This window comes from Alnus glutinosa, chromosome 10 (assembly GCF_958979055.1).
Source record: "Alnus glutinosa chromosome 10, dhAlnGlut1.1, whole genome shotgun sequence".
Taxonomy (NCBI): Eukaryota; Viridiplantae; Streptophyta; class Magnoliopsida; order Fagales; family Betulaceae; genus Alnus; species Alnus glutinosa.
The window spans coordinates 5,016,272-5,030,344 of record NC_084895.1 but is presented as its reverse complement, the minus strand read 5'-3'; positions in this window follow the sequence as shown (position 1 = coordinate 5,030,344).

Genomic DNA, 14,073 nt, shown 5'->3' with positions numbered 1-14,073 from the left:
AAATTATACATGATATGATAAGCACGGAAAAGTTGTTTAATATTAAATAATAAAAATTCATTATCTTTTTCTTGGCATTTTCTTTCCTATATATATATATATATATATATATATATACACATCTATCCCACGTTCCATAACTGCAAAATATATATAACACACACACACACACACACACACACACACACACACACACACACACATATATATATATATACATCCATCCCACGTCCCATAACTGCAAAATATATATATAACACACACTAGTTTGGCCACATCCTAACCCCAATTTTTTTTTTTCTTTTACATTTTTTAAAATATTTTTTTAGAGGTATGATTGATATTTTACGTGATTTTTGTTAAGAAATTAATGGAAAATAAGAGGTAAAAATCTAATTAAAACTCAAAATTATAATTATTTTTAAAATTTGAAACCTAGAGAGCTTTTTTCAAACGACTAAAAACTCTAGGATGATAACTTAGATTTTCCCTGTTGCTAATTGCATTCCTCTAAAATGCAACAAACCATAACCCATTTCACCATTTAACGTAAAATTACTGAAAAAAAACCAACTTATAAACTCTGAACATTATGCATATAACCAAGTCCAAAGAGCCCAGCTGGGCCTGTCGACCCGATTCGGATTGTAGCCCTTGGCCCCTTGCACCCGAAACAAACAACACCTGGGAAAAAAAAAAAAACAAAAAAAAAAAAAAGAAGAAAAGAAAAAGAAGAAAGAAAGAAAAAAAGAAAACGAAGATCTAAACCCCTTATTCCACTGACAACCTTAAACCCTGATGCCCCTTCCAATTATCATGATTTTGAAGCTCGAAAGCTTTCCCTCAACAAAATCTCTCTCTCATTGCCTCGAGCTTTACTCTGCAACTTGCGTGCTTGTTATCTATGCTCAAAGATGATGCCTTTCTACAATTCCTTTCCTCACCTTCCCAACCAAACCCAGCAAACCAATGCTTCCATTGCTCCACCTCCACAGCAGGTAACTCTCTCTCTCTCTCTCTCTCTCTCAATCATATAGATGTTTTGATGATTAAATTTACCACTTGTAAGAGAGATTCTGAGGACAGTGATAGAGAGGCCAAACTACGAAAAGCGGTATAATAACTTACCTTTTATCTTTCTTTTGTCCTTTTTCTTTGGTATTTGTGTTCATTGCATGAAATTTGAGCAATCGTTTAACCCAATCTTACCACACTTGATGCAGGAGGATCCGAGTCTGATGACGCTGAGTTGTTAGATTGCACAATAATGGCGCTGAAATACCTGGAGCAGGCGGATCAGCGTAAAATTGGCAAGAAATCGTAATTTGGCCTAATTTAGGCAATTTCCGAGTGCGCTGCAGTAATTTGGCCATAACTTTGGCTACGAGTATCCGTTTCGCGCAAATGACCCCAATTCGAAAAGCTCTCTTTGGCGCGCACGTCGTGGCCACCAAGTTCGCTCGGTGCACCTTGTTTCGAGCCCCAAAATCCGCTGTTTTCCTTGTTAAAACCCTAATTTTAGATATTTTTTGCCATTTATGGTAACTTTTCGTTTATTGTTTCGGAGGTGATTCTGAGCCCGATTTGGGCCAGATTTTCGACAGAATAATTATTTTATTACGTATTTTATTTTATTAGGGTTTTCGGGATTTTGCTATTTTTGGCAAAAATTCTCCTAAACCTAATTTTTAGCTATTTATGCCCGGCTTGTGGGCGTTTTTCGACAGATTATTGTTATTGATTAATTATCAAAATTCAGAGTTTTCTCTCTGTTTTTGGGTGATTTTCTTGTTTCTTCCTTGCAAATTACTTGTTGATTAGCCTACAGAATAATCATTATTCTGTTCCGGCATCAATTGGTATCAGAGCTTCAGCACCTTCCTGAGACGTGGTCTTCATCAGTTTCGATGGCTGGTGGTCGTGGTCGTAGTGGTCGTCGTGGGCAGGTTCCGAATGAGGAAGCTCCGCACCGGATCGTAGCGTTCAGGACGTGATGATTGAAGATTTGCAGAGGCAAGTTGCAGAATTAGCCCAGCGCCTTGCGGTGCAGGAATTCGGCAATCGTGAGATGGAGAACTCCGATTCCGATTCCGATTCCACCTTCGACAACCCGTATCACAATCCCGCTCCAAACCGAGACCACCGTGGTCGGGAACGTCATCATGGGACCCTCGGTTTCAAGGTAGACCTGCCCGAGTTTTCTAGCACGTTACAAGCCGAAGGTTTCGTCGATTGGTTGAATGAGATAGAGCGGATTTTTGAGTATAAGGAAGTCCCTGATCGCGACAAAGTGAAACTGGTCGCCATCAAATTAAAGGGTCGAGCATCTGCGTGGTGGGAACAGTTGAAGCGGTCAAGAGAGAGGCAAGGCAAAGCCAAGATCACCGATTGGGAGAAGATGAAGATCAAAATGAAAAGTCACTTCCTTCCGTTCGGCTACACTCAAACCCTATTTCAGCGACTTCACTCGTTGAGGCAAGGCATGAGATCAGTGGATGATTACACCGAGGAGTTCTATCAGCTGATCGCGCGGAATGATTTATCGGAGACAGAAGAGCAGATGGTGGCGCGGTATTTGGGAGGATTGCGACAGCCCCTACAAGATGCCCTCAGCCTACACTCACTGTGGACTGTTTCGGAGGCCTATCAGCGTGCACTTGTCGCAGAGAAGCAGCAGAACAAGCGGCCTGTGGTTAGAAGCGATCAAGGCAACCGTCCGGTTCGGCCCCAAGAATCCCGTCCTGTCCAGCCGCCAACACAGGGTAATCCTAACCCTAATATTAAATGTTATCGATGTGGGGAACAGGGGCATAGGGCAAGTGAATGCAGGAAACCTGCCAGCCAGAAGGGCAAAAACCTCCTGCTTGAGGAAGACGTGGCAGATTACACGTATGAGGAGACTGAAGATCCATTGTATGACGAAGATGGAGATGAAGAGGTGCTGTATGGAGACGGCCAAGAGACTCTAGTCATTCGTAAGAGTCTGCTGACTCCCAAGGGAGACTCTGGAGATGATTGGTTGAGAACCAATATTTTCCATACCACTTGCACGGTGGCCGACAAAGTATGTAAGATGATCATTGATAGTGGCAGTTGCGAGAACGTAGTGTCTGATGAGGCTGTCCAGAAATTGCAGTTGAAGACCGAACATCATCCTAAGCCATACAAGCTGTCGTGGCTTAGCAAAGGGAGTGAAGTAAAAGTAGATAGGCGATGCCTAGTATCTTTTTCTGTAGGCAAGAAGTATTTTGATAATGCTTGGTGTGATGTAGTATCTATGGACGCTTGTCATATACTATTAGGCAGACATTGGCAGTTTGATCGCAGTGTGGTGCATGATGGCAGGAAGAATACCTATACCCTTAGCATCAAAGGGAAGAAAATTGTGTTAGCACCTCGTCGGGATGGAGCCAGTCCTGCCTAGGTAGCCGATAATACTAACCTGCTTTCTATGTCCAGGTTCTTAGTCGAAGTTGAGCATGAAGACAGAATTTATGCGTTACTGCCTTGTGGGAATAGTGCAGTAGACGAGACTCCAGAATTGCTGCCAGAAGTGCAGCGGTTGCTATCAGAATTTTCTGACCTCATGCCAGAAGATTTTTCCCCCGGACTACCACCAATGCGAGACATCCAGCATCAGATTGACTTGATTCCTGGGTTGGTTTTGCCAAACAGGCCAGCTTATCGCTATCGCCTCAGTCCCAAGGAAGCGGAAGAGTTGCAACGGCAAGTGGTAGAGTTGCTGGAGCGAGGCTACATCCGCGAGAGTATGAGTCCATGTGCCGTTCCTGCCCTGTTGGTACCAAAGAAAGATGGTTCATGGCGCATGTGTGTTGATAGCAGAGCCATCAACCGGATCACCGTAAAATACCGGTTCCCAATTCCTCGCTTGGATGATATGTTGGATCAGTTAGCCGGTTCTCGGGTTTTCTCCAAAATTGATCTTAAAAGCGGCTACCACCAGATCAGAATAAGGCCTGGAGATGAGTGGAAGACGGCGTTCAAAACGCAACATGGGCTGTACGAGTGGTTGGTGATGCCTTTTGGGTTGTCCAATGCACCCAGTACCTTCATGAGGTTCATGCATCAGGTTCTGCGGCCTTTTATGGGGAAATTCGTCGTGGTGTACTTCGACGATATCCTTATCTATAGTCCAACCTGGACGTCACATTTTGAGCACCTCCGTGCTGTTTTCAGTACATTGAGAACAGAGCGCCTCTTCGTTAATCAGAAGAAGTGTTCTTTCTTTACTACATCGGTAACTTTTCTTGGTTTTGTTGTATCTACTGATGGTGTCCATGCAGATCAGTCCAAGATAGATGCCGTTTTGGAGTGGCCCCAGCCAAAGACCTTACACGACGTGAGGAGTTTCCATGGGTTGGCATCCTTCTACCGTCGATTCATCAGGAATTTCAGCACCTTGATTGCTCCCATCACAGAGTGCCTCAAGGGTCGTGAGTTCCAGTGGTCTGAGGAGGCAGAGATCAGTTTCCAACTGGTCAAGCAGAAGATGACCGAGGCACTAGTTTTGGCACTCCCTGACTTTGAGAAGGTGTTCGAAGTAAACTGCGACGCGTCTGGAGTTGGCATTGGAGGCGTTCTCAGTCAGGAGGGGCGTCCCATAGCCTTTTTCAGTGAGAAGCTATCGGGATCAAAGAAGAATTACTCCACCTACGACCTGGAGTTTTATGCCATCGTCCAGTCTTTGAAGCATTGGCGTCACTATCTGGTACACAAAGAGTTTATCCTTATTACCGATCATGAGGCCCTGAAGTACATCAATGGGCAACACAAGCTAAGTAGACGGCACGCCAAGTGGGTGGCATACTTACAGGAATTCACCTTTGCACTAAGGCACCAAGCAGGAAGTCTAAACCGTGTCGTAGATGCACTGAGCCGTCGTACGATGCTCCTCACCACCATCAGTACTAGAGTCGCAGGGTTTGAAGCTTTCACTGACATGTATGCAGCAGACCCTTCCTTTGGGAAGATCATTCAAGAGGTAACAAATGGTCACCGTTTTGATTTCATTTTACATAATGGTTATCTGTTTCGTGGGTTACAATTGTACATTCCAGATTGTTCACTAAGGCAACAGATTATTAGTGAACTTCATAACGAGGGCCACTTTGGGCGGGACAAGACGTTGGCTCTTATCTCCTCTGACTACTATTGGCCCAAGTTGACCAGTGACGTGGCTCACTTTGTGGAGCGTTGTTATGTGTGTCAGAGGTCCAAGGGTGTCCTCACCAATGCAGGCTTGTACACCCCATTACCGGTTCCTGACGCTCCGTGGCTCGATGTCAGCATGGACTTTGTGTTGGGCTTACCCCGTACCCAACGGGCCTGTGATTCCATTTTGGTTGTGGTTGATAGGTTTTCCAAGATGGCCCATTTCATAGCTTGCAGGAAGACCATAGATGCTGTTCGGATCGCCCATCTCTACTTTAGGGAGATTGTGCGTCTTCATGGTGTCCCTCGATCCATCACTTCAGATCGGGATACCAAATTTATTAGTAGTTTTTGGAGGAGCTTATGGGGAAAACTAGGGACAAAGTTGAACTTCAGTAGTGCCTACCACCCCCAGACAGATGGCCAGACAGAAGTGGTGAACCGGAGTTTGGGCAACATCTTGCGGTGTTTGGCAGGGACTAAGCCAAAGCAGTGAGATTTGGCCTTACCTCAGGCAGAGTTTGCCTACAACAGGTCGAAGAGCAGGACCACAGGGATGAGCCCATTCGAGATTGTCTATGGTCAGAATCCATCCGGAGTATTGGACTTAGCTCCTGTTCCACGTGTCGATCGTTTGAATCCTAAGGCCGATGAGCTGGCCGACCATCTTCGGGGCATCCATGAGCAGGTGAAACTGGCCATTCAAGAGAGCAATGACAAGTACAAGGCCCGAGCGGACCGCCATCGTCGTCAGGTACTTTTTGATGTTGGTGATTTTGTTTGGGCAGTGTTAACTCATAATCGGTTCCCTGTTGGCGAGTATAATAAGCTTAAGGAGCGGAAGATCGGACCCTGTGAAATATTGCAGAAGATCAATGACAACGCCTATAGGTTGCGTCTCCCCAATCATTTGAAGACCTCTGATGTCTTTAATGTGAAGCACTTAAGTCCTTATTTTGCGGATTCTGATGATATTGCTGTGAACTCGAGGACGAGTTCTTTCCAACCCGGGGTGACTGATGCAGGAGGATCCGAGTCTGATGACGCTGAGTTGTCAGATTGCACAATAATGGCGCTGAAATACCTGGAGCAGGCGGATCAGCGCAAAATTGGCAAGAAATCGTAATTTGGCCTAATTGGGGCAATTTCCGAGTGCGTTGCAATAATTTGGCCATAACTTTGGCTACGAGTATCCGTTTCGCGCAAATGACCCCAATTCGGAAAGCTCTCTTCGGCGCGCACGTCGTGGCCACCAAGTTCACTCAGTGCGCCTCGTTTCGAGCCCCAAAATCTGCTGTTTTCCTTGTCAAAACCCTAATTTTAGATATTTTTTGCCATTTATGGTAACTTTTCGTTTATTGTTTCGGAGGTGATTATGAGCCCGATTTGGGCCAGATTTTCGACAGAATAATTATTTTATTACGTATTTTATTTTATTAGGGTTTTCGGGATTTTGCTATTTTTGGCAAAAATTCTCCTAAACCTAATTTTCAGCTATTTAAGCCCGGCTTGCGGGCATTTTTCGACAGATTATTGTTATTGATTAATTATCAAAATTCAGAGTTTTCTCTCTGTTTTTGGGTGATTTTCTTGTTTCTTCCTTGCAAATTACTTGTTGATTAGCCTACAGAATAATCACTATTCTGTTCCGGCGTCAACACTTTGGCCAACTAAAGCAGAGCTACTTACATGTAAAGAAATACACATATTCAATGAAGGACATTGTATGGACAAAGCCTCATGTCTCTCTAATCACTTGGTAAGTGGGAGAAAGGAAATGAGAGATTGATGAAGATGACAAAGGAGTTTACCTTGTTTGGTTGGATGGAAATGGAATGAGGGAGGGGTGAAGTTTCTTTCCTTCCTATTCCATCAAGTGAAATGGAAAGAAAGAGTTGTGATAGAGAATTTATTTTCAATTCTACTTTAATCCATATAGCCCCCACCACTTACTTTCTCTGCTATTTTTCTTTTTGTGGTCAATAACACACATGAAGAAAGGGTAATTTTCATTCCTCCCTCTTTACTTCCTCCATTTCCTCCCACAGACCAGAGGATTTTTTTTCCCTCTTTTTTATATGTTAAATATTATTAAAAAGGTGAAAAAGAGGATCAAAATACACCAGAATGTATACTAGAGAAATACATTAAAAAAAAAAATACTATGGCCTAAAGTTTAACATACTATGAAGCAAATTCATCTTTCCAACATGTCAACATCACAATCTTTCTAGGTAAGCCACATAATCAGAAACAACGTGAACAGAAGCGACAAAGTTTCCCATCCACCGTTGTTGTAGCGTGATGTTACTCTTTTGCCAGTACAATAGCTATGTTTGTTTAATACTTAATACCTATTGACGCCCAATATTTCTATAACTAAATAACCTTCAGTAATGGAACTTGATTTTATGTTTCACAAGATGATACTAATTGGTTTCCTTTGACACGTTCCACTCATTCTGAAGTACATTCTTATTTCTTACCATGTTGTTTAATTAGAGAATGCAACTCATCCCTAACACTACTACAGAAACTTCTGAGAGCCGATATTGGTAGAGACAAAAGCCACTTGTTGCAGGTTTTTAGGTTCATGGTGATGAACTCATTCTTCAAAGATATGCTTGATAAACCACTTAAGTTTCCTTTGAGAGCTTCTATACATCCTCCCGTCATCCCTCTTATCACATTTTTATAATAAAAAAATTAATTTTTATTAAAAAGTTATCTCTGATGTGATATCAGAGACAACTTTTTAATAAAAATTAATTTTTTTTAAGAAAAAGAGAGTATAAGAAGAGGATGGGGAGAGAATCTTTAGAATTAGAATCTCTGATGTGATATCAGAGACAACTTTTTAATAAAAATTAATTTTTTTTAAGAAAAAGAGAGTATAAGAAGAGGATGGGGAGAGAATCTTTAGAATTAGAATTAGAATTGAATTCTTATTCTAATTGCGAAGTTCGAGGCAAAAAGTTGTGTTTAGGTGTTGAATTTTTAGATTAAAAAATATTATTTTTAATAGTAAGAAATGATTGGAAGTTTGAAAAGTTGTGTATAATGATTGGTATTTGTGAAAAGTTATGTGAAATAATGATTTAAATAATAATTATTTAATTAAAAAATAAATATTTTTTCTTTTTAAAAGAAAAAACAAAATTAAAATTAAAATTAAAAAAAAAAAAAAATAGAAGCAAGGGGTGGCTGCCGGTTGGCAGCCACCCCCAGTTGTCGGGGATGGCCGCGCGGCCACCCCCAGTGGTCGGGGATGGCCGCGCGGCCTTCCCCAGTGGTCGGGGGAGGCCGCGCGGCCTTCCCCAGTGGTCGGGGGAGGCCGCGCGGCCTTCCCCAAGTGGTTGGGGAAGGCGCACTGCCACCCCCGGCAACCTCAGGGGGTGGCGCTAGGCCAACCCCTAGATTTAAAGGTGGCCGCGCGGCCACCCCCTAGTGGTCGGGGATGGCCGCGCGACCACCCCCAGTTGTCGGGGGAGGCCGCGCGGCCACCCCCAGTTGTCGGGGGAGGCCGCGCGGCCACCCCCAGTGGTTGGGGGTGGCGCGCTGCCACCCCCGGCAACCTCAGGGGGTGGCGCGAGGCCAACCCCTAGATTTAATGGTGGCCGCGCGGCCTTCCCCAAGTGTCGGGGGTGGCGCCCCCGGCCACCTATGGTGGTGGCAGTGCGCCACCCCCTTTGAGGGGTGGCTACCAACCGGCAGCCACCCTGCCTTTTTTTTTTTTTTTTTTTTTTAAAAAATAAAGTTATTATTTTTAAAAAAAAATTAAAAAAAAAAATTATTATTATTTTTTTAAAAAAAAATAATTTATTATTATTTTATTAAGTAAATACGGGACTCACGCACTGTGCATGAGTCCCAGTGATCATTGAAGGTAGAATTGGATTCAGAATAGAATTTAAATTCTATTATGAATCCAAACAGATCATAGCCTCTCTCGTTTCCTTTAGTAATGGTTAAAGAAAGTAGATGCATGTGGGAATGATGTGGTTGAAGAGAAATCTCCTCCTGTGGGGAAAGAGGCCGAAGGAAGCATCATGACCTTGATTAAAAGATCTAATGATGATAATGGTGAATGCGACATCTTTGATAAGGATGGGACTCCTGCATCAGAACTTCGGCTGAATCATTTCTTCTTCTTTTTTGATAGAATGAAGAAACAAATAATTGGCAGGCTCATTTATGTTGTTCCGAGATACAAAAATTATTAATTTTGTCTAAAATAAGAATATTATAACTTTGTCTTAAGAAAATATACATGTATTTTAATTTCCTTTTTTTTTTTTTATAAGGGAAAAGTACACATATTATCTTTAAACTATCACTTAATTGTCAATGTTCCCCACCTTCCTTCCAAACCTTCCCCCCCCCAAAAAAACTACCAATTGTGTGACTTTGTGTCAATGTCCATCCTCAAATTATCAAAAAATGTTAATATTTCCGTAAGGCCAACAAAAAAATAAAAATGACTTTAATTTTTTTTTTTTTTCAATAAGACAAAAATGTCTTTATAAAAACAACTGAAAATTATAAAAACAATTTTTTTAAAAAAAGAACAAACAAAAAAAAGAAAGAAAGTCCAGTTTTCATTTTTTATAAATTTGTTATTTTAGATTTTTTTTAATAATTTTTTAGTTTTTTTTTTAAAAAAAAATTATAATTTTATAAAGGCTATTTTTGCCATAATGTGGGACATTTTGACATTTTTTCGGTGGTTTAGAAGGGATATTAACATAATTAATAGTTTGGGTGACATTAACAATAAAGTGGTAGTTTAAAGAGGTTATTTATACTTTTTCTTATTAAAAATGTAGGAAAAAAAATTAAATATGAACAAACTAAGAAATCAGTGCTAAAAGCACTTGCTTGTATTCATTTTAGTTTTGCTGGTTAATATGACGGTCCTTTTAAAGAGAACTAACCTAATTCCATACTCATTTATTGTAATAGGTCTATGTGTAGTTGGCCATGGGCTGCTAGTAGTTGAATTGGTTACTGCAATTGGGCTGAGCGACTGTTACAATTCAGTTAGTTAGTTGGGTTGAGGAAAATTGTATAAAAGGCTGCTTCTTGTTAGAGAAAGGGATGAAAATTGTTATGATCTTGTATTAGCTTTAGTGATTAGTTCTTGAATAGCTTAGCGATTAGATTAGTGATAATGGGAGGTCCGATCTACCTCGAATCAGATCATACTTGTAATTCTCCATTTCCATTGATTTTCAATACAACCTTCATCCATTGAATCCATTGTTCTTTATAAAAAATTACAAGAAATATTCTTAAGTAACACTCGGGGTGTGTTACATTTATTGTATGGATGTATATGTTTCATTGAGATAGGAAAACAAGTATAATTTTATTGTTTTAAGGTCATACTTATATTTAATTGTAATCTAGGAAATCATGCAAGTTAGAAACCAACAATGAAGACTTTTGAAATGCAAATATTTCTTTTGGGGGTGCAAAAAAATGGGAGACTTATAATATGATGAACTGGAATACGTTGACCATGAAACGTATGGATATATGCAAAAATCACATCGATTTTTGACTTAGAACTAGTAGAGACATGGGCTCTATTAAAAAAAAAAAAAAAAAAAAAATCGAGACAAGAGATCATAATTTTTGAGAATGTCTCAAACAAAGTTGAGAGAGTACACCAATGTGCTCTAACAAAATTGAACAAACAAATAAAATTTACAAATTTTCCTTATCTCTTAAGCGACACCAACAGCAAAACAAAAAACCAAAACTCTGATTTGATCAGAATCATTTTGCCTCAACTCATTGTAGTCTCGTCTAAGTAATTAAAGTACCAAAATCAACATCTAAAAATTCCTCCAATGTATGAAGAGGCAAATCTCCACCCTCTGGCGGTAGGAAGCTCATGAAAATTTTCAAATCAAACTCAAAATCAGAGTGATCACTACTCATGTGAGTTTCCAAATCAGTCTATGCTAGGATCCATTTTGCTTGATGCGATGGACATTCAACAATATTGCAGCAAATCCTTTTTTTTTTTTTGCTGAGATCCATCCTCATACCATCTTTTGATGCGAATAGTTGATTCTGATCCTCTCTTTTGAACGGTGCAGAGGACCCAGTTGGTACTCTGTCCTTGCTCCCTAACGAGTGAGAACTCGTGCATAATCCAATTGGATTTCATTGTGGTCGAGCCCTCTTTTACCTTGAAATAGAAGAGTTTTTTGGCCCCAATTGCAACACCTTGATTATACTCCGGGAGGCATTAATCAACCTTTAAGGATAACGTTCTTGCATGATTCTATAATATTATGAGATATTTCATTGCTTTAATTTTAATCTCTTATACCATATTTATTTATTATTGTTATTATTTTGAATTAACATGATTTTTTTTCAACAATAATATCTTTAACCAATTATTTATGTAACAGTAATTTATTTAATTGTAAATTTTCAAATTGATATTATTTTATTTCAGTAAAGAATTTTGTGTACCACCCAGAATTATATATCACCAAACTTTTTAAAAAATAATGCTTGATCCTCAAACTTCTATTAATTACGTTATTGTTAACATCTTATGTTACCATTTATGTCAAATTTAACAAAAAAAAAAAAAGAAAAAAAAAGAATAAATGCATCAGTTACAAACACCTAGACACTGATTACCCAAGATGTGCCCTTTTTTTAAGGTTCATTTGCCCGAAGAGTAATGCTACATATTACCCCCTTGTCTCCCTTTTGTTCCTCTAAAATTGATGTAACTCTTAAAATCACTATTATATCAAAATTCAATAGTGATTTATCATAAATTCAATGGTGATTTTAAAAGTCACATCAATTTTAAGAGGATAATGGGGTGATATGTAGCATTACTCTTGTCCAAATTATCCATAATTTTTTTTTTTTAAAAAAAAACCACCAAGAAATGTGTCCCCTAAAAAAGTACATTTACTTTTAGCTAATTAGATCCTTTTATCAATCATAAACATCATAGATTGTAATTTTTTTTTTTTCATAAATCATTCATTTTAAAATTGCATTTTTTTGAAAATGCAAATTCAAATAAACCCTTAGTTTTGTCTACCTTTTTTGAAATATTTTTAAAATGAAAATTTTAAAAATATAGTTAAGTGTATAGTCAAATCATGGTTCATTATTTAAAGTCTTGTATTTTTTAAAATGCACACTTATCTGTGGTTTGGATGTGTGTGTGTGTATATATATATATTCACATTTTCAAATTCAACTAACTTCACATAGATATCAACCATTTTGAAATGAATTATTTTCTGTCTTTTACAAAAGTGAAAAAGAATTCAATCAATATTTGCTACTTCTAATGAACTACTTTCCCTTCCACCAAAACAGAAATAAACAAACTTTCTCAAAAATAAAACATAGGAAAGAAATACTCTCATGTACCTATATTTTTATATTTAAACTTATTTTTTGAAATTTATATATCTTTTTTTATTTTAACTACCTCCTCTTTCAAAGCACATACATTTCACTCAGCTTTTCAACTATCATTTTCTCTGTTCATTCTAATTATTATTTCTCTAATAATTATTGAGAGAATCTTTTTGACCACTAGTGCATTGCAACACGGGCAGTCCAAGCCGAATATCCCAGAATTTGATGCTTTCGAGATGCTTCTGGACTTATTGTGAAATCAATTTACTTACTATTCGAGAATGGAAAGTATTTTGCTTTTATGCTTTCTCGTAAACCTACCATCTGATCCTTGTTTTTTCAAGAAAAAATTAACCTTTTGTCTTTCTGAGAACTAATTGCTTGAAGTACCCCAAAGAAATGTACCATATAAAACATCTGGTTTTCACCCTATACGTATTTCCTTTGCAACTTCAAATTTAGTGGTCTCTCTAATAGTTACCGTCCAAATCAACTAATTTTTAATTTTTTTAATGAAACAAAAAGTGCATTGTTAAATAAAATTGCAAAAAGTAATATGTTTAAGAATGTTTGAAAATAAAAAGAAAGTAGCAATTTGAAAATGAGAAAAAAATTACGCATTCAGATTGGATTTAATGGGTGCATTTTAAAAAATACACAATTTTAAATGTTGAACCTTTATTTTACTACACTTATATTTAAAATTACATTTTGAAAATAATAGACTACACTAAGAGTGGTTTGGATTCAACGTTTAAAAAGTACGATTTTCAAAAAGATGATTTAATTTTTTTTTTTTTAAAAAAATAGAAGTCAGACTTAGGTCCTTGTGCATGAGCATTCACAATGGCTTAGCTATGAGATTTTTACTTTTATGCTGAAATAGTTAATCAATTCACTAAAAAATCTTTTCATCCTATCCAATAATGCAGATCAAATGTAAAATGTATTAGTGAACAATGTAACATGTACTGTTTACATATGTATTTATTTCTTTTTATTAGTTTCTCTTTTCTTTCTCTCCCTAAAACTCAATTATGTCATAATAATATTCTTTTATATATATATATGCATTTAATTTTATGATGAATTTTGTTCTTAACGTGTAAGATGATGAATTCATAACGAAGAAAAAACAAGTAAAATAATATATATATGTGCTATACTTCAAAAAAACAATTCTTTATTTTTGACATATTCAAATATTATTATTTGGCAGTTGGATTTACTACCTTCCCCATCTGTACGTCTCACTTTTTTGTATCAAAAAGCTTGATAAAAAATCTGAACCAAAAAAAATTAAAACTCTGAGTTGAAGTGAAATGTTTTCAAAGTGTTTGCAGATCATTAAAAGTTGATTAGACTAGTCTTCAACCCACCCACCTGTAGCCACCTACAATTTAAGAAGGGAAATGTTATTTACACATCACCTTCACAACAACTACACTTACACAATAATACTTACACAAGATATATTGGGGTGGGGTC